The 22,533-nt window shown below is 40.9% G+C and overlaps 1 protein-coding gene and 1 long non-coding RNA gene across 15 annotated transcripts in view; one reads left to right on the top strand and one right to left on the bottom strand.

The window, feature by feature from the left end:
• The window catches only part of SOX6 (SRY-box transcription factor 6), a 665,863-nt gene that overhangs the window by 80,815 nt on the left and 562,515 nt on the right, over window positions 1-22,533 (top strand). For 2 of the 12 annotated variants that reach the window (XM_035703779.2, XM_049099124.1), the window contains exon 1: window positions 463-1,107. The exons of 7 other annotated variants lie outside the window; for them this stretch is intronic. The gene's annotated coding sequence lies outside the window, so the exon portion shown is untranslated. Of the gene's footprint in view, window positions 1-462; window positions 1,108-1,656; window positions 1,949-4,526; window positions 4,643-22,533 lie in introns of those variants that run through there. 3 more of the 12 variants (XM_035703780.2, XM_049099123.1, XM_035703778.2) reach the window with 2 other exon arrangements.
• Window positions 20,783-22,533, bottom strand: part of LOC112667685 (uncharacterized) — a 103,154-nt gene continuing 101,403 nt past the window's right edge. The window contains exon 5 of one of the 3 annotated variants that reach the window (XR_007404755.1): window positions 20,783-21,517. This is a non-coding gene — a long non-coding RNA (uncharacterized LOC112667685). The remainder of the gene's footprint in view (window positions 21,518-22,533) is intronic. The other 2 variants (XR_007404754.1, XR_003141244.3) reach the window with 2 other exon arrangements.

Here is a 22,533-nt window from a genome sequence, read left to right as displayed (position 1 = left end):
CTCCCTGGTCTGTTTCAGCCCTGGTCCTTCCCTTTTTCTGTATCTCCCGTGACTCACTTTTGTGGTCCACTTCTGTATCTCAGTACTTGTTAACATTCAGCCCGTTCCTCCGCTGTCACTTAACTTTTTCAGAACACAGATTACCACCCCTGTATTTTCCTCTACCGCTTGCCTTCCTCCTCTTCCCCAGTTTGCTTTCTTTCTCTGCAGTTGTCTACCTTTGCCCCAGTGCAGTTCGCCTTCCTCTTGACTCCTCCTCCCAGCAGCCCCAGCCCTAATAGTGTTCCTTAGGTCGTCCTTTACTCCTCACCCAGTCTCTCTCCCACCTAATACTTGCCCCCATTCCCCTCTGACCCCAACTCTCTTCTTTGTCCCTTCCCAGTTCTCTCCCAGTAGTTGCTTCACTCTTTCCTCCCAGGCGCTTGCTCCCAGTTCCAACCTCCGCTCTCGCCGATCTCTGCCCTCTGTCTCCGGTTCTCTCTTGCCTCTGCCTCCCGCTCTTCCCTCCTTCTTCTTCCTCCGGCCCTCCCCCTCCCTCCCAGCTTCCCTGCCTGGCTCGCTGCCTCCCTCGCCTCTTGTCTCATCTTGCCTGTGTTGTCTGGGAGGGGAGCCCTGCCTCCTCTCCCTCGCTCAGATCAATGCCCTGGCCACTCACTTTCTGATGTTGCACGACGGGAAATGCTTTGAATACTTACGACATGGCCGCTCACACTGATTGCCAAGATTGACAGCACTAACCATCGCCTTCACTTGTTTCAAGGGGGGAAGCCCCTAGTCACCCCGCTCTGCGCGCACCTCCTGGCACCCCCGCGGCAAACTTGTGCCGGTCAGCGCTCCCCCCGCCTGGGGCGGGACACCCCCGCAGACTTGAGTTAACGGGCTGCGCCGGCCGCGGCGCTGGGGGGCTCTGCGCCCTTGCTCCCCGGGCGGTGCTAATTGACCCAGCATCGACTCCCCTTCCTTAATTTTTTCATTTTATTTTATTTTATTTTATTTTATTTTATTTTATTTTATTTGTGTCTTTCCCTTTTTCTTTAATGCCATTTGCTCCCGCGGCGCAGCGCACAAGGAGCCCTCCCGTGCGGTACCATCCTGGAGCCCGCCCAGGTAACCGGGACGGAGCGAGCGATCTAGAGAGCGAGGGAGGCAGAGCGAGAGCGCGCGGCCCGTTCGTGAGCTACCTGTTGGGGAGTCGGAGGCGGCAGGGGCCGGCGCCCCGGGCTGGGCCGCCGGCCCCGGGCGCCTTCCGCCTCTGCCCTTCCGGGCCGCCTCGGGCTTAGTTCCCCTGGGCTGGGACCGAGGGGCTGGGGTCGGGCAGGCGGAGGGACGGGAGCCGAGCGCGCGGAGCCCGGCGAGGGCGCGGGTTGCCGGAGCGGCGGCCGGCCGGCCCGGGCGGGTTTCCGTACTCGGCTGGGGAGGGGAGAGGGGAGAGGGGAGGAGGAGCGGGAGCGGGAGGAGGGCGCTCCGCGGGGCCGAGGCGGAGGGGGAGCGGAGGCTGAGAAAGCGGCCCGAGCGCCTGCCGCTCGCTGGCGGCCGCGCGGATCCCCAGGATGCGTCCCCCTCGCGGAGAGTTGTGCCTTGTTCCGGAGGCGGTGACAGATCTGCGTGGCGGGCTTCTGCTTTACTTGCCACCTCCCCACCCCACCCCCCCGCCCCAGCCCCCAAAATCCACTCCGAGAAAACACATGTTGTAGCTGTAGATAACCGTGCGTAGGACACTAAGGCAAAAAGGGCAGGGGAGAGAGACAGACAACGCAACCTTTGACAACAGAAAGCTGTTATCGCCATCCTAAGTATTCGTCCGGAAATCTGTCCGCCCTCTCGGCCCACCTCATTCCTCCTCCTCCGCCTCCCCGTAGAGATATTCTAATCTATGTAACTGGGAATGATATGAAAAAGAAGTCAGGTGGCTTAGAGAATGCACTTGTAAGTCTCCGTGAAGTTCGAGGTAGGTATTTCATTGAAGTTTGCGCAACCGTGTGATAGAGGAAGCTTGTGTGGCTGCGTGTGTAGTTCTCTCTCCCTCCCTCCTTCTCTCGCTCTCTCGCTCTCTCTCTCTTTCTGGGTGAGCAAATGCGTGTGTGCTCCGCGAGGGTTCAGATGGGACCGCCGGGTGGTCCTGCCCTCTGTGCCCACAAGAGGGCAGCATCCTTGAGGGCTTTGTGAGCGCCGCGTTTCTCGTGATCGCCGCAGGCTTGGGTTTAGAGAAAGTTACACCGAAACTTTCAAACTGATACCACATCTTACTGCGCGATATTAAAACAAAAAAAGAAAGGAAGAAGGAAACAAGGAAAAGAAAGAAAGACATAAAGAAAGAAAGAAGGAAGGGAGGCAGGGAGGGAGGGAGAAAAAAAAGAGAGAGAGAGAGAAGCGGAGGAAGAAGAGAGGGAGAGAAAGAGAAAAGAAAAAGAAAAGCCGGCGACCAGCCTACCCGGGGAGAGTCGCCGTCCCGGCAGACTAGGGGGAGGGCTGTTTTAATTGTGGGTTTGGCCGACTGACGACTGGAGTGCCCTCCTCGGCTGTCTTAGTTGTAGCCGGAGGTCATGTAAATCGACCTTAAAAGAATGCATAAGCCATAAATTAAAATAAACCCTCACCCAAGGGCTGATCCATAAAGTAGACAATATCCAACCTGGACAAAACGAGCTTTCCTTTACGAGCCGACTTAAACCGCATCCCCCCAAAAGAATAGAGACTAAATGCAAAGTAAGTTTCCCAGCGAATATTTTGTTTTCTTGAAAAGTGTTGCGTTGATTTCGCGGTGCGCCGGGCTGCGACGCCGCAGTTCCCCGGAGCGCTCCAGCGTCAGCCAGCCTCGGCCCCGGGCGGGGTGCGGGAGGTCGGGGCGACCCGCCGGGTCTCCGGGTCTCGGAACGCTCTCCTCTCCTCTCCTCCCCGCCCCCGCCCCCGCCCCCCGCCCCGTTTCGGTTTGGAAACTTTCGGCTATTTGTGGGGTGGACGCTGGCCGCGGGCAGGCGAGAGTCTAGGATCTCCGCGCTGTCCTACGGGGGTGAAGTTTAGCGCGAGGAGTTGATCGCGAAAACCCGGGTCGCTAGAAAACCGGGCCGCTGCCTTCCCGCCCCCGCCCGCGCCCCCCGCCCGCGCCCCCCGCCCCGCGCCCCGCGCCCCCCGCCGCCCCGCCGAGCGCGCTCCGGCCCCAGGGCCCCGCGCCCGCCGCCCCCAGGCCCCCGCCGCTCCCGCCCTTCCGTCCCCTCCCCCATTTTTGGACGTGACTTTTTACGATCTTTTTAGGAACAAACCAGCCGGACTCCAAGACCACCCGAAACCCAAGGCTGATCCGCGGTCCCCCGTGCTCGGGGCCGCCAGGGCGGTGGAGCGGGGCCGCGGGGCGCGTGGAGGGGGCGGCCCGGCGCGGGTCGGCGGGGGTCGGCGGGGCCCCGGCGCTCCGCCTGGGGCGCGCCCCCTCTGCCCTCCGCGCGCCGGCCCCCCGCGCCCCCGCCCCCGCCCCCCCCCCCGGCGCCCCGCCCGGGCCCCGCCGCGCGCCGCCCGCCGCGCCCTCCGCGGACACCGGCCGGGACCCGCCGCCCTGGGGCTCGGCCGGGGCGCGGGGGGCGGTGCTGCCGCCCGCCCCGGGGTCCAGCCGGAGCCCGGTCCCTCCCGGGGGAGCTGCCTGCTTCCGTCTCCCTTAAAGGGCCCGTCGGAGCCGGGAAGGGGCTTGTGCAGAGGCTGCCGGGGCTCGAGCTCCGGCTCCGGAGGAGCGGCCCGCGCGGCTGCGGACGCCAGATATTAGCCGCTCCGTTTCCCGGGCGCTGCACGGAGCTCTCAGATAAAAAAGAGAATATTGGTGTGTTGCGAGCAGATAAAAGGTGGTGGTTGCCTGCGTGCGTTGAGTTTTATTTAAGCTCTCCGAGGCTGACCAAGTTTGAAAAGGTTTGTTTGTACGAATTGCCAGATAATTGAACGCTGCCCCTATTTGGGGACTAAAAATAAGTCTTGGACTGTGCTGGCGGGGCCCGGCTGTCAGGGAGATGGGCTGTCCCCGGCTGCTTCTGTGTGTGTGTGTGTGTGTGTGTGTGACCTCCCCCGAGGGCCGAGCTGGAAGTTTGGGTCTCCAGGCGGCCTGACGCCGCGGCTGCGGCTGCGACCCGGGCTGGGCTCCGGACCTCCCGCCGCCCTGCCGATGGGCGCCGGACCCCGGCACGCACTCCCGAGCCCAGGCTTGGGCCCCGGCGGGGTGGCCCAGACCACAGCCCCGTGAGGTCGGCATGCGAGAATGCCCCTCTCCCCCCGCCTCCCCAGGGTCTCCTGTCTTATGCCCTTTATAGTCACATGCCCAGGTTTTCCCCCCCCACCCCCCGGCCCCCCGGAGGAGAACACACACAGCCCCGCCCAGTCTATTTCTAGGAGGTGGGTTTGGTGAATAAAAAGGTCAAGTGGTCGGGTCTGCAAGCTGGTCCATGGCGAGGGGGGACAGGACGGACACCTGGCAAGGACCGCCCCGCCTGTCCCCCCCACCCTGGCTGGTCCGCCCGCCCACAGCTGGCCTCCCCAGGCCACATTCTTGCACTAAGTGCGAGAGGCTGTGGGAAAAGCAATCCTGAACCGGCCAAGAGCCGGCGAAGCTGATCCCGCGATGGCATTTTGTTTTGAACAGTTGCTGGGGTTGACGTTTCCTCATAAGGTAAGGTGTCACTGGACGGTCGGCTGCCCAAATGCCACATGTATAATTAGCTTGCCCACTCAGCACCTCATCCCCCGAGGCCCATAGGCACGGGCTTGGCGAACTTGGTCCACTCAAATCTGTTGGGGGGCTGCAGGATTCCCGAGGGAAGGCCGAACCTACCAGGACAGCCCTGGGAGGCCCTGGCACCAGGGAACACTGTGACAGTTGTAGTCTTGTCTTTGATTTCTCCCCTCTCTGGTTTTCTCCCCCATCCCTTCCGGTTTCCTCTATTTTTCGGCTGAGGGGGAACTACTGGTTTAGAGGAGTAGATGGGACACCAGCAGCAGGCTATAGACTGAACGAGGACAGGAGATTCAGGGTAAAATCTGGCAGTGTAGGTCTTTTCCATACCCTTACCATGGGGGACGTCTGCTAAGTGCGCTCCTCTGTCTGCACTAAATCCAGTAGGACCAGCCCAGGCTTGACATTGTATCTTGGCTTAGGTAGGGCTTCAGGCTTCTAGTTTGGACTGTTCACCTGTCTGTGTTCTCCCTCTTAACTCCCATGCTAGAGGTCTGAGAGTTTTCTGTGCCCTGATTGCAGCTTCTGTTTTCCCCCTTCAGGCCTAGCCGCTTGGGGCTGCTAGTGTTCACTGTGGGGCAAGCCCGGAAAGACCTGCAGTCTCTTCCTGTACCACTGTTCAGCCTGGGGTTCTTAGGACCAGTGCCTTGTTTTCTCTGTACCCAGAATGGTGCTTGAACTTCCTACCTGGCTTCCCAGTCCCCAGCCTCAGGTCAGCTTTAGCCTGCACTCTCTGGTGGAGACCAGATTTCTATAGCCATGAACATGACCTTCCCTCTTTCACACTGTGCAGTAACGGTGGAATTCAACACTCAGCATTAGGTACTTTCACTAGTCTCCCTCCTGCCCTTGTTCCTAGGCCACTCAGTTATGTCTGATACCTACTAGAAGATTCTCTTTATTTTAAAACAAACAAGCAAACATCCTAAATCTTCCACAAGTTTAGTGGGATAGTATTAGCTTTTCTATGGCAGCAAAAGTGCACCTGTCTGGCAGGAGGTGGGGGGCACAGTTTATTTAGTTGCATTTGCCTTTTATTGAACCAGTGAAATGTTTCATTTTCTTTTAGTAGAGGAAAACTTAGGATTGAATTTTTAAAAACTCTACTAGGTCATAAATGAATTATCTATATACTTCTGAGAATATCTTCCTGAATACACATGTGTGAGCACATGGATAGTAGGCCAAATGACATGTAGATTTTTTTCTCCTACATTTTTGAAAGCCTCATAAATAAAGAGGGATTATTCCTATTCTAAAACAACAACAAGAACAAGACCAAGAACAACACCAAACCACCAAAAAAAAAAAAAATAATAATAATAAATACTCCTTCAGACTCTGAAAGCAAGGAAGTATGAACCCACATATCAGATCTAGTTTATGACCAAAGACAGTAAGTAACCAGGACCTAGACAAGTGATAGGTCATCAATTCCTTAGGCAAACTGACGTCCCCTGTTGCTTTTCTCAAGTACCACCACCAACTCCTCTTTCCTCTCTGCTCTCTCACCACATTCCTTTACTTATGGTGGCAAAACTAGATGGTTTTTAATTCATTGTTTATCTTGTTTACTGTTGTTCTTAGTTATTGTTTTGGAAGTAATGAGAAGGAACTTTCACTTGTGTATACATATTTCTTAAAGAGCAAAAATATTTATAAGTTTATTGTTATGGAACATGATGCAAACTCCTACAATAGTATATTGTGTAGCTACAACACTCAACATTATACTGTAAAGATAAGTGTAAAATATATTAAATGATAAAGCAGTATTGATATCTATTCCTTCAGCTGAGACTATTCTTTAATGAAGTCATTAACTAAATATCTAGAAGAGATGACATTTGGTAGGAATATTATACTGTCTGATGAACCTTTTTTCTTTAGTAGCAGAAAGCAACAGATTTTTCTTTTCTTTTTTTTTTTTTGGTAAGGGAAAAACATACATTTAAAATATACTTAACATACTTAGCAAATGTTTCTTTTATAGGGCTTTAAAGTATATTACTTTAAATACATATGTGATAAATTTTGGTGTCATTATTGAGATTTTATGTCTGTGTCTATTTGACTTTTAGGAATTATGGGGTGGTGGTCCTTGATGAAATTGCTACACATCTTATATTGAAGAAATTAGTGACGTTTTAAATAATTTGCTTTCAATTACTGTAATAGGTACTAGAATAAATGAATTCTCTTTTAACAAGGTTTAATATACATTGACTTTAACCATTTCAATATTTTCTGTACTTTTCAATTTTGTTAGATTACATATTTAAGTTTGAAAAAATTCTCTTGTGAGGCAATTCATATACACTTTTTCACTATTTACAAACAGCATTTTATAGTACAGTACAACTAAAACCGATTGATCTAAGAGCTATTTTTTAAAATATAGTTTAGGGGTGCATATATATCAATTGATGTTTTTGAAGTCAAGTGAAACATTCCATCTAGCTAATGTGTCTGAGAGTACCATATCAGGCACAGACAGGTACTAGAAATGATAAAACACAGATAACATACAGCAAGATGATTCGCAGATGGGACGTATTATCTGCTGTCACGAAGTTAGATGGGTCATATTCCTGTTTTTTATTTTTTTATAAAATTAATCCAGGTTATTTCAGAATTACCAAGTTATATGGGTATGTGAGAATAGATTTTATTATAGAAGTCTACTAATAAGTGAACAAATATTCATTGCTTTTTAGAGGAAGAAATGGATTGTCTTTGCATTTGAATTGCTTCTTGTTTAAGAAATGTGGCTCTCTCCTATTATTTTTTCTTAAATAAGAAAATAATATATTGAATATTCTATGTTTTCATCCTAACTCTACATTTTCTACTGGTTAGATTATATTCTGAATCTCAGTATACTCAAGTAAAAAAAAAAAAAAAAAAAAGGCTGGCACTCTGATATAGTCTGTCTGTGAAGAGCAATTTTTATTGGATGTAAGTGCATTTTAAATATATAGCATATCTTTTTTGCCTGATATTCTTCAACTGTGATCTGAGAACTAATTGTTTTGGTGAGAGTTATATCTGAAACTTTCATCATCCTTTCATTACATATCCTTTATCCATTTATAGGAAGAGCGTTTTTATTTTCCTTGTTCTGTGGAAGAGGGTAAAAGCTTTTTAGGTAATTATTTTGTTTAGACATTTAACCAAACTGGAAATAATTTTAAATTTGTGTTATGATTTTTTATAGAGCTTTTCAAGTTTTAAGTATGCATTGTCATAATTTGGATAAAAATATCAATTGAAGAATGTGGGTGGAGGTTTTAAGATGGAATATCATTTAAATCTACTAAGGCTCTCTCACCTCCAAAAAAGGGTACGGTCTGTTTTTCCTCAAATCTGTGGTCGTCTCAAAAAAGGGAACATGAAATCCTAAAACCTCAGAGAAGCAGTATCAGTTCAGTTCTTAACTGTAAATCCTTCATATCGTTGCTCAAAATATCCAACTTTACACCAATATTAGCCATTCTTTTTATAGTGACACCATGCTTAGTAAAAAACTTCTAAGCACTGAGGTCAGGTGTTGAGATTGGATTCTAGTTTATTTTTTATGAATCAGATAAAGATTTCTGTGCATGAGACCATATGTGAAGATGAGAGAACAAGAACATTTCCATATCAAAGGCAATATATCTGAGGCTGCATGGTAATTAAAATGCAGTGGTTTGGACTCTGTGCACTAGCACTTAAGCAGAGCATTGCCGGGACCTTGTGCATCATGCAGGCGGTTGCCTCTTGCATACTTCTTGAAATACACTTATAATTTTGTACAAACATTTATGCCAGTCCACACTTTTCTGTAGATAATTTGTATTTCATCCAAACCATTCAAAGTAGAAGTTATTTTTTGAGCTACCCCCTCATTATGGCTTTTGTGCATCAACTATTTTTATTCTAGTTGTTTGTATTTCCTTTTACCAGAATGATGCCTTGTTTATATTCAGAATTTCTTCTTGCTCCTTTAAGACCCCTTATGTATCACTCATATTTTACTATCCACTCAGAAAACTTTCATTTTTAGGAATGATGTGAATGATTTCCTGAGGTTAGTTGTAGGTACTGTGGTCTATTATAAACTAAGGAAATACATTTAAAAAAAATCAAATGTCCAGTTATTTGTACTCTATAATACTGATAGGTTTAGTAATCCTTCCTAATTGCTCAGCATATAATGTTGGAAAAAAAAAAACCCTTTCAAATTGCTTAAAGGATTCCAAAATATTCTTCTTTACCTTTTAATGGCATAAAAATGTGTAGTGGCATTCCCTTTTGTACTACTACAACTGAAAAACAATCATTTGAAGCTATAGAGATCTTTATATTTATCTAGAGAGAGTTATCTTCTTTGCATTTATAGGGAGTTGTTTGGCTTTATTTATAAAGAAGTGGGTTAGTATCTTAACCTGTAATTATTTGGGGATTGAATAGTGAAATTAGAAAAATCTAACAATTGGTAGTCCAATGTTGTATATATTTCAGAAAATTTTGCATTTTTGGTAACTAGCTTAAATTTGCTGCTCTGTAATTTTGTAGATTTTCTATTTCCTATTTGCTTTTTCTCTATGAACATTCTACTCTGGCACATGTAGTAAGGAATTCACTGGTATATTTTATTTGCTAAGCTACACTGGTTTATAAAGCTTTTTAAAGCTTTCTTTGGATTGAAGCAGTATGTATTGCAGAAGCCTAATGTGATATTGTGAAATTCTTTAAGAGTTTTTGTATTTTAAACTATTTTGAATCAAAATTACTTAAGTGTATTGATTTAATGCTTTTCAATGATGACCTGTATAAATAAGCTTAGTAAATATAAGGTAAATTCAAAGCACGTTATGTGATATGCATATTAGCATCTATGCAAATATTCTATATTCTCTCATATCAAGTTATCCCCTTGATCTTTCTTCTCTAGAAATCTCACAAGATAACCCTTTACATGATCTATTATCCCTACTGCCTTCAATAATTTGTTGTTTCTAGTCATCTTAAAGAGATGAATTGAATTGTCTATCTTTAATATATCCATTCAAATGCAAAAAGGGACTTTAGTGCTATTTGTGATTTTGACTTCACTGAGCACAATCTCTTCTCTTCTTTGAAAAGTAGTTCTTTAAAAGTAGACAAAGAAAATTAAAGATGCTTTACTTTCCACGACTACACAAGTACAATATGTGGAAAAAAGAAAATGTAACAGGTTTTTTTTTTTTTTTCTTTAAATAAGGAGCATAGATTTCAAATGGAACTCATTCGGAGACATGGTTGCAAATATTTCCTTTCATACTTTAGAAACAGATCATTGGGTAACATGATTGAGCACTTACTAAGTCCTAGGCACCCTGAAGGGCATTTTTGAAGTCACAAGTATTTTTTTTTTTTTTTTAAGGATTTTCCTTTCTATTGAAGATTTTTGATATTTGGTAGGTGGGGAAACTTAGCTGCAGTTGTCATGGTGCTAAGCAGGTCATTGGTAGAACTGGAGAAGAATGCTCCTAACTAGGAGAGAATAATCCATCATTCTTTCTTGGGAAAGAATATCGAAGGGCAGCAATGTTGTTATTTTCTCAGAAATAATCTCCAGCTATCTTCATGGGCATTGAACCTTCTATTTAGAAGTCAGCCGCCCCCTCTACCCCCAATATATACTTGATGTAATCCCTAACTCTCCATTTCTTCATCTCTAAAATGGGAGTAATAAAAATATATACGTCATAGGATTATTGTGAGGTTTAAATGAGATAAATGAATGTAAACCACTAAGCTCAGGGCTAGGTATAACATGAATATTTAATACCTGTTGAAGTGGTATTATTATTGAAGTGGTACTGTGCTTATCATTATACAGATCTGGCTTCCCATTTCAGCTTCCCTGTGTACTTACTATGAAATCTTTGGAGAATTACATAGTCTGTTTCTTTTACTCTTACATGAAATGTGATGATATGTGTTCCTTCCTTTATTTCCTAGAAAAGAGAATTCATTAGTAGTCTGGCAGACTTGGGATAAATGCAAAGATTGGATGTCCGGCTCTCGAATTTGAGAAAATTCCAATTCTAAGGCCTGTAAGGGATTTTGAAAGGTCATTTCATCTGTCATCCTGCATCCTCCAAGGGTGTTTCGATCACCCCTTCTCCATTCTAATCAGTTAGGAAACTATTTTGAACACCTGCAAAGAATGAGATTTTATGATCTTCTTGATATCTATATATCTATATATATATATCTTAGAAATTTTATTTATTTACTCATGAGAGACACAGAGAGAGGCAAAGACATAGGCAGAGGGAGAAGCAGGATCCTCACAGGGAGCTCGGTGTGGGACTCGATCCCAAAATGGGATCACGCCCTGAGCCAAAGGCAGACACTCAACCACTGAGCCACCTAGGCATCTCAGTTTATGTATATTTCAGTGATTAACACCAGAAAGTTCTTTGTATCAAATATACACATCTTAATCTGCTTTCTTTTGGTTTCATTTAAAGAAAAAAAATGGAAACATGTATTCTTCATTTGAATGATAGACCTGCATGTGAGAAAATAAAAATTAAACTTTGAATTTTTATTTCTTGAATCTTTCCTTTGGAATCTTATTTCCTAAACTAATTTAATGACCTTGGATAAGTTATGCAACCTCTTTAAGACTTGATTTCCTAATTTTTAAAATGGGGATTGTGATAGAATTCATCAGATGATAGGGTTGTTGGGAATTTCAGTTTGGAGAGACTGTACATAGAAGTTCATAGAACAGTTCTGGACAATGGAATCAGGGTTACTTGACAATAATTATGTGATCAATAGAACTTGGCATGAAAAGGCTAATTTTTAATTCTCTTACATTTTGTAGAACGCCATTTTCAAAGTGCTTTCAGATTCATTGCCTCATTCAATAAAAGTTATGCTGAGTAGATAACCTTACCAGTCATACTGTCTAACTTCCTACTTGATATGAATAAATGTTTCAATTGGGTTTTGCTTCAGGGTATTATTCACTACAAACAAAGCTTGTATGTCATGAATCAGGACTGGCTTTTTTGGCCCTCTTTTTTTTTTTTTTTCCTTCCCCCAGTCTCTTCTATATAATGTCAATGTTCATTTATTTTATCTTCATACTTATTTCCAGAGCCAAACCAGTGCTGCATTTCCCATATACCAATGTATAAATGAATAATATTTTGCTGATCAGAAGCTTTAAATATCAGTTATATATTCCAATTAGTAAAAATGAGAAAATGATTTAGTAGTAATTGTGGCTAGTTTTATAAGGCAACTCTCTCTCAAAATATGGGGTTCATGAGGGAGGATTAATGAAAGGATCCTTGGCTGGGAAGAGATGGGAGCCACTTGATTACATGATTTTAAAGATGAAAAATGCAAAAAAAAAAAAAGATGAAAAATGCAATGAAGAGGTATGAATATAGGTAATTCTATGCAGTGTGCTGGTTGTTTTAATGGAGATAGGTATAAGAGCAAAAGTACCTATGTAAGGAAAGGAAAGCTTCTAGTAGGAGGCGGCCTTTGAGCTGTGAATTAAAGAATGTTTAAGGATAGTTTATTTGAGGTAACATCCTGAGGAGCATTGGACATGTGGGAAACACTTGATACCATTACTACTTTTTAGTTCTGACACCGAAAGGTCTCATAATTATATCTTTATGACTCCTAGAAAGGCCATCTCTGATCATGAATGTGATGTAGCCATAGGCCAGCAGCTTAACTGATACACTTCTCTTTCTTAGCTCAGTTTTGTGGTCAGGGTCATTATGAGTACATTTTTAAGGTATGGGGGAGAATTTTCAGATTACTGCTTTTCTTTAAATACATTAAATAAGTATTAAAATTAAAGTAAGTGACTTATTAATATATGACTGGATGGTCAGTACAGTGAGTTAAAATCTCATATCTTAGCTATAAAAAAAAAAACTTTTTTCAACTGGCAAGCATGATCTTAGAGAAAGGCCAATATCTGGAAATTCTTAGATCTGTGTGTTGTTTCTGAGTTTCCTTTATTTTGTTATAGGTCTTTAGGCCTCACATTTGTCATTAAGTTTTTCTAACTAGAGAGTTGGCATTTTCCTAACTTCTTTTTTATTGAGGGATAATATGAACATAAAATAATCTTCAGAGTGATTCAAAATTTTTGGAGGAAATAGAAATTATTTCACAATGATGATAATGAACAGTAGCAAGAATAACAGCAACTGTCCTTCTCTACTTTTGACTACTCTCAAATAGGGATGCTAAATCCACTTTCTTCAGTTTTGTAATCTGGGATCTTATGTTTTCTTATGACTTTTTGAATACCTTTTCTCTGAGCCCACAAGACTTCTTTGCTGTTTTTGGCTTGGAAGTTTTCTCGTGTTTTATAACTTGTTTCTTCAAATCAAACACACCTATTGAGATTTTTGCAACTTCTAAAAAGGACTTGATGGTCACATAGGCTGGAGAAGTTATGGCTCTGGTTTCTAATCACCTGACTCATTATCTTCCTTACTGGGGCTTTGGCATACTGGACACTTGCAGTGTTGACCATGACATGAATAATATGAAATCTCTCCATTAGAAAGAAAGGCTCAGAGGCTAAGCAGGAAAAAAAAAAAGGATACAAAAATTCTATAGAACAGTTTAAAAACATCTCGTTAGTTATATTAAATTGGTTATGAGTCTTAAAAGAACTTTCCTTTGGAACTTTCAATTGAGTTCTTTAATAAGAAGCAACCTCCCCCCCCCACCAAAAAAAAGAAAATGAAAATTGAAATCATACAACAACTGAACAAAGCTTAACTAACTTGGAATGCAGCAAAGTAGTTTAGCTGAATCTCAGGAACATTTATTACTCTGGAGTCTGAAGATCCAAATATACATTGGAGGAAAATTGGACTTTTAAAAAATGTCTTAGCTGTTGTTCTTTCCCACTATAAAGATTGAATTGAAAATAGATATACTGAAGTTTAAAGAAGAATTTCAATATTGTAACAACTAAAATTATAATATTTAATTTTTATTTTTAATATAATATTCTAAGACATTATTAGAAGAAAATTTCAGCTTTTCATGGGTTAGACTCTTTAAACTTTTGCAGACAACAGTTCCAGAGAAGACCTTCACTTGTACTTTTGTATAGGTTTATGTGATTTATAGGTATGCTAAAGTAGGGTCATGGTCATGTACACTGAATTTAAATTGTATAGCATTTTGTAAGAGGCTTATTTTCTCTGAGGCAAATATATGTAACAGCCTAAGTTAAGGTGGGACTTGTGAATTTGGGCACTTAATTCTTCTTTATGGCATGGTGGGGAAAGAATGAAAAATAGCTCAACTTTCAATTAAGACAGCTTGGGACCTTTTTCATAGGTCATCATAATTAGCCATGTCTTAGTTGTGTAGTTTTGTGTTTAATTTCTTCGTTATGTTCACAAAGAAGACTCATTAAAGTTACCAAGAGCTATTTGAATAAAGTATATGGAAAAGTATACCCCTTTATATTGTATGCTAATTTTATCTTCTGAATTTTCTTAGCACCACTCTTACATCGTTGGGTTATTTTATTCTTCTTTCTGATGTGCATGTACAGTAGTTTCTATTATTAATATGCCAAATAAATAGGACATATGAATCAATGTCCTTTAAATTTTATTTAGGCTATGATTATATATTCTCTAATTTTGCTTATTTAATACAATTTACATCTGATAGAATTTAAAAACACAAATATAATTTTAGTAAATTTAGTAAGGGGGCATTAAATGATTTGATCATCCTAAATTGTTTCATGGCATCCATTAAATAAGTTTAAATATGTATATTGCTAGTGCATCTTAAAAGTAAATATGTTGGATTATTTATATAATGTTTGTTTGAATATCTTCCCTGATTGATTAGAGTGAATGTAGCATTTTCAGTGGCCGAGGTGAAAGGAGCAAAATTTAGGATGTTTAAAGAGAGAAGGAAATAGAGATATTAGGTGGTTGCCCAAGGGTAACTTGAGAGTATTGTTGGTAGGGTTGAAGCTGGAAGAATTCCTCTGGCAAGATCATTTTAAGGCTTATTTAGGGAGAACTTCTAACTATAATAGAATTCTGTAACAGGATAGAATTGAAGAGTCTTCAAACTTTTTGGATAGAACAGATCATCAGCAAAATGTTTATGAGCGTGCATCCTAGTGCATGTGCATATTTATTTAAAATTATATATGTGTGCTAGTGTGCTAATATATCCTATAAAATAATCATAAATTGATATTATAAAGAAAGATATATAGATAAAATAAATAATATTTTAAAACTAACTGTGGTTTTCCCAAACTCTGTAATTTAACATGCTTTGTTATTTTTAAAAGTTAGTTTAACACTTTGTGATGAAATAATTTATAAGCTTGGTTCTAAGTTCAGTTTACTTTGCTACATGGTTTTAATGCTGCCATAGCTGAAAATTATACCTCAAAAAGAAAAATAGATCCAAATGGAAGAAGTACATCATTATTTGCACTTGCTAAATTGTGTACTAATTTGTTAATCCTATTCACAAAATATGCAAAAATTTGTTAAAATCTTCCCTGATGGCAATCAGTTGTTTCTGGCAATGAAGTTGAAGATATAGCATTTTAATATTTTTAATAAATAGACTCAAAACCCATTGAAACTCTTTGGAACACCATTAAACAGGTTAGAATATTCTGTTGCCAATTTTAAATTGAAAACAGATGAGAGTTTTTGTAGATGATAGACATAGAATTTTTGGTAACAAAATCACACTATGATGGAATCGTTTCCAAACATATGTTTTCAAAATACTTTTTCATAGCACAAATCTGTTTTGAAAAGCATTTACTTTCTCATTTGATAAAATCTCACCTTTACTTTGAAGACAGATTAAATTTTTTTGGATGGTTTGTATGTATGTAAGTACCTAGTTAGCTAGCTAGTTAGCTACTTTGTAACACACACTTAACATCTACTTGCCTCCTGTACGTACACTAGGTTTTTTTCTTTTTGTTGTTCCTAATCCTTAAGTTTGGAAACTGTGCGATCAAATAAGCTGTGGAACATCTGGGTGGTGCAAGCAATCCACATGGTTACTACTTCCCATCTCATTTCAAAGCATTGTAAAGATTATACGATGTTTTACAGGTCTGTTTAAAAAAGTAATTGCATCATCATTACAGTACTTGGCTTCAACATTGTGTCCCCATTGCCTGGCTATGAGCGACGTATTTAGTGAAGTCCGTGGTGCCCTCTCTGTCATTTTATGTCTGTTTTCCCCCCCCCCTTTAGTCCAGCTAGGGTAACCATTCCACCAGTGGTTACACTTAGCCAGTTTCCTCTAAAAATTATTTTTAGTTAGAAAAGTAACATTGTTGAGATTATGTCTTCTTTGGTACTTATTATAGTGGCTCACTCAAATGTAGCACTTTGCCTATCAAATATGGCAAACTGAGGCATGTTAAAAATATATACATTCATTTATCTGAAAAAGAGGCATCCTACACATGTGAGTTTTTTTTTCAGATATTCAGCCATGTTTTCTATGCAACTTCCAATACTGTGGCACAATCCCAGAGGATGTAATTCACATATCATTCTAGGTAAATTGTTACTCAGAGCTGTGCACTGTGAGAGCTCTAATTTTTTAGCAAGGGAGTTTATTTAAATTTGTTGCCATTTTGTTTTCTGTGTATCATTTTAGCCATTTTACTAGTAGCAGAGCAACATGCGCTTTTCTAATAGTGTAGCTTTTTGTCTTTTTTAATTAAGGAAATTCAGAAGAGGTTTCTAAGCATTTAACATTAAGTTTCATGAAATGTTGTAAGATATAAGATTGAGAATTGCATGATTTTAAACATTGCTGGAAAAATTGTAGGCATTACAAAAATTTATATCTATATGCTTAGTTTCAAAATGTCTTACTGATTGTAATAGCTTCATATTCTTATTATTTAATATGTCAAAGTACAACAGGATAAGGTACACTGTTGGTGATACTAGATATCCTGTAATGTGGCCACCAAAGGGCTGCTCCTGCAGTACAAGTACTAGTTTAGCCTTAGTTAATGTCATGAAGGCCTATATTATTAATATTATCTTCAAACTGTATTCTCTGGGAGTATCATTTTAAACAGCTTGAGCATTTGTTTACGGTTTAGTTAAAAACTAGGTATTATTATCCATCATCGCTTTCCTCTCTTTCCTCTGGTATGGGACGTGACACATTAATGTTTGACATATAAACCCAGGTGTTAATTTGTTAAATTTAAGTAAGGATTAATTTTTCTTACCTTTAAAATAAGTATATATACATCAGTGTATTTATAGGATACTCTTGGGATGTGTGAGCTCACTTTGGACAATAGAAATAGAAAAGTAAATGGGAGAGACAGGTATGGGTATGATGAGTCAAAGAGGAAAAACATAGTTTCCAAAGAACACTCTCCTGGGACAGATCCCTGTGAAGAATGTAGCCAACCACTGAAAACCTAAGACAGGGAGCGGGGCTACAGATTTATCAGCACTGAGGTTCAGAAAACAGTAGCGTGGCATTCTCACAGCACTCTAGTATGAGAGAGGGAGCAGACTTTAAACCATCTTTTTAAAAAGTTTATTTAAATTCAATTTAATTAACATACTGTATGATTAGTTTCACAGGTAGAATTTAGTGATCCATCGTTGCATATAACACTCAGTGCTTATTACTTGAAGTACCCTCCTTGATGCCCATCACCCAGTTACCCCTCACCTCCAACAACCCCCTCAGTTTGTTTCCTATAGTTAGGAGTCTCTTGTGGTTTGCCTCCCTCTCTGTTTTCATCTTATTTTTCCTTTCCTTATGTTCATCTGTTTGGTTTCTTAAATTCCACATACGAGTGACATCATATGATATTTATCTTTCTCTGACTGACTTATTTCCCTTAGCATAATACTGCCTAGTTCCATCTGCATCACTGCAAATGGTAAGATTTCATTCTTTTTGTTGGCTGAGTAATGGTCCATAGTGTGTGTGTGTGTGTGTGTGTGTGTCTGTGTGTGTGTGTGTATCTCCCATCTTTTTATCCATTCATCTGTTTATGGACATCTGGGGTCTTTCCATATCTTTTTTTCCCCCATATCTTGATGTAAGCCATTTTTTATTCTTCAAGGCAAAACAGTTTGTTAACATAAAGGGGTCAGCAAGATTCCATAGTTAAGTTGCTGGAGGATCACTATTTCCCTGAATGCTGAGGCCCTCTGTTGCTTCCTTACTCAGCCTTCCTTGGATTTAGATACAATTAGAGCAGAAGATGGGGAAGGTGAGAAGGGCAGGAATAAGACATGGTTACAGGCTAGCATGGTCTTTTTGACTCTCTCATTTTTCTCTTTTTCCTTTCTCCCTTGATATACTTGTTGGGCAGCGTGGTGTAATAGTAACCCAGTTTGGGAGGTTCAGCTCTGCCAATAAACTTTGGGTGACTTTGGCTAATAGACTTCTTTCTAGGAATTAGTTTCTTTATGGGTAGAATGAGAAGTTTGATGATCTCCAAAGAGGTTTCAGCTCTGACATCCTGTTTATACTGTTCTGGGATAGAACTCTGTGCTGCGTCTCCACAAAGAACTTGCAATGAAATTCTCTGTTCTGTAAGTCAGTCTCAAGGTATCATGTCTACTCTGCCTTCTAAAGTGACAAATGGCTAAGAATTTAACAGAATAAATGAATTTATGCTTGTGGACACATGAGCAAAAATTGTAATATTTTTAGCTTCCCTTCACTTTCCCAGACAATTTGATAGAGTGCATTTCCATAGTGTGATCCTAGACAGTGCCCTTGCTTTCTAACCTAAAATGGCTAATAAGAACTTCAGGAAGGAAGTGTTAGCATCTGAAGGGTTGTGTCTGTGAAGGAGGTTGGGCTGGATGAGATAGGCAGGGCATTGGGACACAGCCATCAATTCATTGCATGTGTTTGGAGAGGCTGGCAGCAGTGGCCAGTGCCAGGTTTTTTGAATATGGTTTCTGTCACCAACGGAGTTGGCTGTCTTTGAAGTCTGTTAGTTAACCTCTTCCAGAATCTTAGAGTACAACTAGCACTCAAGAGGAGAAGGATAAAGGAAATTCTAGGAATAATAATACCCTTCCCCTCAATTTTCAGTAAGAATTGAATTATCCTCTTCAAACAGTTTTTTGAAGCATCTAATACATAAACAGATTTCAGATTTTCCCATTTCCTCTTTAGTACCTATTCACTGCCATGGATAGAGGCAATATTGAGTAATGAAATAGATGCATATCACCAAACATATATTGGGCAGTTGCCATATGTCAGACATTTTTGGATGCTTTCATAAGATAGAGATAATAACCTGTATCATAGTTTTTGAGAGGTTTCTTTCTTTCCTTTTTTTTTTTAAAGATTTTATTTATTTATTCATGAGAGAGAGAGAGAGAGAGAGAGAGAGAGAGAGAGGCAGAGACATAGGCAGAAGGGGAAGCAGGCTCCACTCAGGGAGCCTGATGTGGGACCTGATCCCGGGACTCCAGGATCACGCCGTGGGCTGAAGGCAGGTGCTAAGCCACTGAGCCACCCAGGGATCCCCTGAGAAGTTTAATATATAAAACACACTTGGAAGAGTGCCTGGTTTGTTGTAAGCTCTCATTAAATATTAGTGATTATTATTTTATTACTTCATTTGCACAACTCTAGGAGGTAGATGTAACTATCCTTATTTTATACTCAGAAAAAGTAAGTGTTGGAGAGAGAAAAGGACTTGCCCAAGGTCACATAGCTATTAAGTGGTAGAAACATAATCTAAACCCAGATGTCCTGGCTTGAAGTCCCATAGTATTTCTGCTGTAATAGAGCTGCCTATAAGAGGCAAGTAAGTCATGAGATTTCCCACAGATAAGCTACAAACTAGATAATCAGGAGCTTGGATAACCAGGATAATCAGGAGCTGAACATATTATTATGTGATGTTGAATTTCAGTAGGTTCAGTTATTAAAGCCATCCTTGCTTTTCATGGCCGGTGTTAATGAAAACTTCTGTTGTATCAGAACTGTATCCTCTCTGCATAGTTCTAATCTCATTCTTACATAGTTCAGATGTCATGGTTTGATCTTAGTTACTATAAAACCTTGCAAAGTGAGGACCTAGCTCCCAAATACACTAGTTTTGGTTAACACAGTCTAGTGCAAAGTGAGGACTTCCTGTATTTCAGTCAGCTTCACATTCACATACAGCAATTCCCAATACTCTTTCCTTTGGACCAGTTAGATGGTTTATTTCCATTTGATGACCTATTATCTTTTGTGTTGTTTGGCTTACAAGGTTCTGTTACTGCTAAGGGAGAGAGCACTGTGTGGTATAAGTAAGGTCTATGAAGGTCACTGATGAGTGGCTCTTGGCTTTTAGGAATACCACCTTTATTGTATGAAGCAATAGATCTTTCTTTGGACTTAGAAACACTTGTTTTCTCTACTTTTTATTTTTTTAAAACTTTCCCCACTTTCCATTACATGTTAAGTTTTGTTGTGAGTTGATGTGTTTCTTTCTGTCTGTTCTAGCAATGTAAAGGGACGCCAGTGAGGCCAATTATCTCTCAGTTGGTGTTTTATATATTGTAGTAGACAGTGAGCAGCCATCAGGCAAGAACTGGATCTATTTAAATTTTTTAGATACAGATACTTAAATTCTTTTTTAAGCACTTAATGATTTCAGCCTTAAGACAGATGCATGGGTTGCCTCGATGTCAATTTTAGGGCAAAATAATATTGAAAAATACTAGTGCTTTGAATTTCCTGAATTTCCTCCTATCCCCCAAATTTAAAACAATTTCCTTCCTTTGAATTTTTATTGTTGTCCTGCCTTCTCTCCCACATTTAAGATTGTGTTTTTAAAATCTGTTCTTAGTTTTCTTTGTCAAGCATTCTGAACAGTAGAAATCCTTTGCTGACTCTAACTTTATTTCTCTTACTTGTACAGTGCTGGAGAATCAGTTTGGGGGTGGAATGAGCTTGAAACATTGTGGCTAAGAGCATATTCCACCACTTTCTAGCAGTGTGAACATGGGCCCGTTACTTTAATCTACTTTAATCTGTAAAATAGTACCCACTTCTCAGTGTTGTTTTAGGTATAAGTGAGTAAATATAAGTACTTTGAACAATGCTTGGCACGTGGTGGGTGCCGTGTAAGCATTATATATCATTAAAGTGAATGCTTTTAAAAGGAGAATCTGGCCCAAAGCGAACAATATTAAAAATACTTCATTGAAGGGGTAAAAATGAATACTACTAGGATGTGATGTGCCATTTCCCCAACACAGTGACTCTACAGTACTGTTGAGAGGGAATACTGTTTTATAGTAACAGGTACTTTGAGAATCTCTTCAGCTGCAAATCAACAAATCAGTTGGAATGAACAGTCCTTTATTGTAAGGCCAGTATCTTCATTTTTGAATTTCATAATTTGTGGACATGAGGTAATTTAGGTATAGAATGAGTTTGGGTGTGAGTTGTCTCAGGGCCAAATTTGTGACAATAACCAAAGAAGCAATGGTGAGCTTAAAGAGGTAGCAGGTAACAGATAGGGAGCTTGACCCAGGAGGCATCCTCCAGGGAGGACCCAGGTGCGACTTGGCTTGGTCACTGATTACAGACCTAATCTTTAAGTCCTAGAAAGTTACAAGTAGAGACAGCTGGCTGAGATTGGGGTGGAGTTGCCATCAAAGCTTTTTTGGTGCAGGTTTCTGTGTCCTGTGGACCCGGAAGGCATCCTCCAGGAATGGGTCATGGATTGCCCGTTTGACCTCCAGGTCCAGAAAGTTCCTAGTGGAAGCAGCAGATTGGCTATGTTAGAGATAGGATTTGAACCCAGATTTGTCTGATGGTAAAAGCTAAGCTCTTTTACTAATGACTTCATGATGTTTCCGTGATGAGGAGGGCACCAGTGGAGAAAGACAGTGCAGGCATCCATTAGTTCAGTATTTAAAGGGATAGATGACGTGCAGTATCTAAGAGGGCAGCTGTGAAATTAAAAGGGTTGCCTAAAGGCATCAATACCATGGTGATGTTGCTGGAGGAGATGGCAGTGGTATGGTAGTTGTTATAAGCTTTTGGGTAGATTAGAATTTGGGAATGCATTTCTATGTATTCCTATAGTATTTATACCTCAAATCATAGACTCACCGTCTTTTCCTTATGGAACCTCAGACTCAAAAGGGTGTTTTTATCATTCTTTTTATGGTGTAAAATCGTATGTGATCATTCAGGCCATGCTGGGGGAGCAACGATAGAGAAGTTCTTCCTCTCCACCGAAATATAGGCTCCACATGGATAGGAATTTTGTCCCTTTGTTTGTTGTTTAATTTTTAGTGACTAAAGCAATGCCCAGAACCTAATAGCACTCAGTACGTATTAGTGAATGAAAGAATGTCTGGGCAACTTGCTTAAAATTTTGTTTTATATATTGAACAATATTATGTACAGTGTTATCTCATTGAAGTCTTAACCTTAACCCTGTGAGGCATGTATTATTTCCAATTTATGGGTGAGGAAACTGAGACTCAGGAATTAAGAAATTTTCTTAAGGTGATTTTTAATAATAATGATGGTTGGGATTTGAATCCGAGTATAACCACTACATTATACTGTAGAATTATTATTTCTGTTGTTCTCGATAGTATTATTTTATTAATGGAGCCTAAGTTTTTGTGGAAGCCATATCACACTGTTGACTCAGAAATCTTACTGCCAACTAGAACTCACAAGCTTTTTAGTTACCATGTCTCATCCATCCTATACTTGAGCTGCTGAGGTTTTGTTTTGTTTTGGAGCTAAGTGCA

The sequence above is a fragment of the Canis lupus genome, chromosome 21, assembly GCF_003254725.2.
Source record: "Canis lupus dingo isolate Sandy chromosome 21, ASM325472v2, whole genome shotgun sequence".
Classification (NCBI taxonomy): domain Eukaryota; kingdom Metazoa; phylum Chordata; class Mammalia; order Carnivora; family Canidae; genus Canis; species Canis lupus.
This window is presented reverse-complemented; position numbering and strand designations above follow the sequence as displayed.